This window comes from Vespa crabro, chromosome 18 (assembly GCF_910589235.1).
Source record: "Vespa crabro chromosome 18, iyVesCrab1.2, whole genome shotgun sequence".
In the NCBI taxonomy this organism is placed as follows: domain Eukaryota; kingdom Metazoa; phylum Arthropoda; class Insecta; order Hymenoptera; family Vespidae; genus Vespa; species Vespa crabro.
This window is the reverse complement of record NC_060972.1, coordinates 3,872,399-3,876,376: the sequence shown is the minus strand read 5'-3', so window position 1 is coordinate 3,876,376 and position 3,978 is coordinate 3,872,399.

The window sequence follows — 3,978 nt, the reverse complement described above, 5'->3', positions numbered from 1 at the left end:
CTTTCGGTTCCGAAGTTTGCTTTGTCAAAGTAAATACTACCGCTAAAGACTAAGATAGTTTCCTTTACTTCTTACAAAACTTCCTTTTTATTTTTCCTTTTACAAAATTTTTCTTTTTCTTTATTTCCTTTTGTTTTTTTTTTCTTTTTCTTCTTTTTTTTTTTTCGTTTCCTTTTCTTGCACGAGATAAACTTTCAATAATCCATAAGCTCGGCAAAAATTAATATTTTTCTTGTTGTACGTAAAATTCTTTTTTCTCCATTTTCTTTTTTTTTCCTTTTTATTTTCTTCTTCTTTTTTTTTTTCTTTTCTTTTTTTTTTTTTTTTCTTTCTTTCGTTATCCTTTCGTAATCCCTCATGCAATTTGAAAAGAAAAGAAATAAGATAGGCAATTTCGTAAGAACATTTTAACTAAAAGAAAGATAATTTCAGGAATAACTTGGTTTAACCGACGAAGAAACAATTTCGTAATTTCTCAAAGAGAAGAAGAAATAATATCTCCTTGGTAAATTCATCCCTTTAAAAACAAAAAACTGCTCGTATATCGATCGTCTTACTTACTCAAGGGAGACCTTGAAGTATATTCAGAAATTCCTTTCTGCTGAACATTTAGGAAGGGAGTATACAATGACGTGCCGTGCAATTTCGTGGGCGTATGGAGAGCACTTTTCTCCGTGTGCGAGATTTAGTTCGCAAAAAGGAAAAGATGGAGAGAGGAAAAGAGAGAGAGAGAGAGAGAGTGAGAGGGAGAAAGAAAGAGTACATCTTCTAGAAGAAAGGAAAAGAAAGAGAAAGAGAGAGAGAGAGAGAGAGAGAAAGAGTTAAAAAAAGAAAGAAAGAAAGAAAGAAAGAAAAAGAGGGGGTGGAGGTCGAGGAGAATGCGGTCTTGCAAACAAATGACCGGCAATTACCCGCAATTTGCCATATATACGTGGCATCCGAGAGAGAAGCAACTCTCTCTCTCTCTCTCTCTCTCTCTCTTACTCTCTTTTTCACTCTCTCTTTCTCTCTTATGTCGACAATAGGGCCCTTCAAGAGTCTTGGCTAAGCTCGTTTTCGTGGCTGTTTTCGACGGGAGAGATACACCCCGGAGGCCACGCATCGATCGCAAGGTAATTGTCAGCGCTCAGCGCCCTACGCAGGTGTAAGGGACTCTCAAGGTAAAAGAGCATGGAGTTTGTTCCATCTTCGCTTGTTTTCTTGCTAAGCTGCCTGGTAAAATCGAGATCGCGAATTGCTTTTGGCCAACAGCCAAAGGCTTTCTCTTGGCTACGTAAGTGCGTTCATTTATATCGTTCTTTTCTTTTTCTTTTTTTTTTTCTTCTTTTCTTTTTTTTTTCTTGATGCGGGAGAGGCTTTAAGCTACCAGAGAAGATAGGGGGCGGGGGAGGAGGGGTAGTTGTTTCGAAACTTTACGTAGCTTTGTTCCTTCGGGGCTTATAAAAAGAATTATTTGACGAATCGACACGCGACGACGATAGAAACTATCTAGTTGCATCTTCTGAGATATTGCTGGCTTCCAGATAAATCTGGATGATGAAGATGAAGATGATGATGACGATGATGATGATAATGATGATGATGATGCCATGGAATCTTTTGGATTCTTCAATGATTATGAGAGGGTGTTGGCTAGCGAAATAGGGGTATGATTTAGGTCGATCGATCGATCGATCGAAATTTAGAATGCTTTTTCCATGTACCAAATTATCTTTGACTTTGGGCGATACCAGTTATACGCGATGTATAGTAAAATTCTTATGGCTTGAAATTCTCGAAAGGATATTATTCTTACAAAAAATCTTTTAATCTTCTACAAAGTTGAATCTAACAAATCTATCTGCCAAATATAATCTAATAAAGAAGATAGGTTTGCTATAATTTTTTTTTAACGATAAATTATCTATCACTGTAACATAAAATTACGTATCTTCGAAGTGATTAATTTAACGACGTTAAAATGTAAAAAAAAAGGAAGTACAATGTCTGAGCGATCTAAAGATGCCTACTCGTGTCTTGGAAAAAAAAAAAAAACAAAAAAGAAAAAAGAAAAAGAAAAGGAAAAGAAAAGAAATACTTCGATACACGTACAACAATCCCTCGAAATAAATTCGAACGAAAAATTAATGACGTAAATCTAAGGATGTGATATATAAATATATATATATATATATATATATATATATACATAAAAAAAAAAAAAAAAAAAAAAAAGAAAATCTTAAAATAGCTCCTCGAGAAATAATTCTTTTTTGAGAGAGAAAGAGAGGAAGGTTCTCTAGTTGCCGTTGATTCTCCCAACATAAGGTGCACGTACGTCGACTGTTATTCTAGCGAGGAAAACCGGTCGAGTTATCGTTACGAGTTTCGAGTTACTCCCCTCCACTGTTAGTATATAGTAGTAGTAGGGAAGAGACGTCTAGAACTTCGTCCGTGCATTCTTTTTTTTTTTTTGTCTTTTTTTTTTTTCTCTGGTTTCACTTGCGCTTGCACGTGCGCCACGTGACGTGAAGCGTCACAGCTGTCATACGCGCCTAGTTTCTCTTCTTCTCTTCTTCTCTCTCTCTCTCTCTCTCTCTCTCTCTCTCTCTCTTTCCTTCTTTCTCTTTCTTTTTCTCTTGCTCTCTGAGGGGGGTAGAAAGAAGAGACCGATGGAAAGACGAAGAAAAGAAGCGGTTTGTGGTAGGGAGAGTACGAGGAAGTGTCTCGTGTGTCCCGATTGCGTCCCTACTTTTAACCCCTGCCCCCCCCTATCCCACCCCACCCCTCATCGTTAACCCCCTTCGCCCCTCACACCCCTTTCGTCGGACATACGATATCGAGAACGTGTATCGCGTGCGTTCTCTCTATCTTCGTCTATCTTATTCTCTTTATCTCTTCCTCCTCTTTCTTTTTCTTAACTAATGGCGCGTAGATTATCGGCACGCACAACTTCTACGCTAGCGGCAACAGGTTAGATCATCGGGACACTCGATACACGCTGAGAAGACGTACATACCTATTATTCCGTTAGGTAGAATAAGTTTTCTTTGCTTCTACTTCTTCTTCTTCTTCTTCTTCTTTTTCTTAGTCTTCTACTACTACAATTTCTTCCACTTCTATTTCTTCTATTTGAAATATTATGTCTGTATAGGTAATACACTGTTTTTTTTTTCAATTAAAATTATAAAATCGTAGATTCTTTTTTCTTTTTTTTTCTTTTTTAATTATTTCGAATCTACGTTACAAATAGAAATTCATTCCTTTCTAATTACCTTAGATTATTTTTAAATTAAATATGTGGATTTGTTGTCGTATCGAGGATGTTGGAAAAAAAAAGAAAAGAAAATAAAAAGATAAAAGAGATATAGAAATATAATAATTAATTATATTGCGTGGAAAGTTATACTATTGGAAAAATATTGAATTAATCAACGTTATAGTCAATTTCGATATGAGATATTGGAAAAATTTTGTTATATTATTTATTATTGAACAATTCAATAATTAAATCCAAATATTGATTTTGGTTTTAACAGTTCGAATGAATTTTCAATAATTTTTCTACTTATGTTAATGATTCTTCTACGTTGAACTGCAGGAAGAAAAATGAAAGAAGATTCTTCTTACCGTTTTTAGCTCGAAGCAAACAATTAAGATAACTTCGTCGACATTGATTCATTTCTTTCAACTCATGTTGAAAGCTTAAAACCAATTTAATTTTGGGAGGTACGAGTAAACGTTGTTGTAGATTTGTTAACCAAAAGGAAGAAAGGTTCTTGAGTTTGAAAAATATTTTTTTCGAGATCGCAAAAGAGAGAGAGAGAGAGAGAGTAAGAGAGACAATCTCTATATCCTATATCAATAAGTATTTTCACTTAGAAGCTTAGGCTAACCGCAAGAAAAGATAATTCGTTAGCAGATAGTCTCCAGAGAAGAAGAAATCTTACGGGGGTTTTTATGTTATTTCCTTCCTTCTCTTTCACTTTCTCTTTCTCT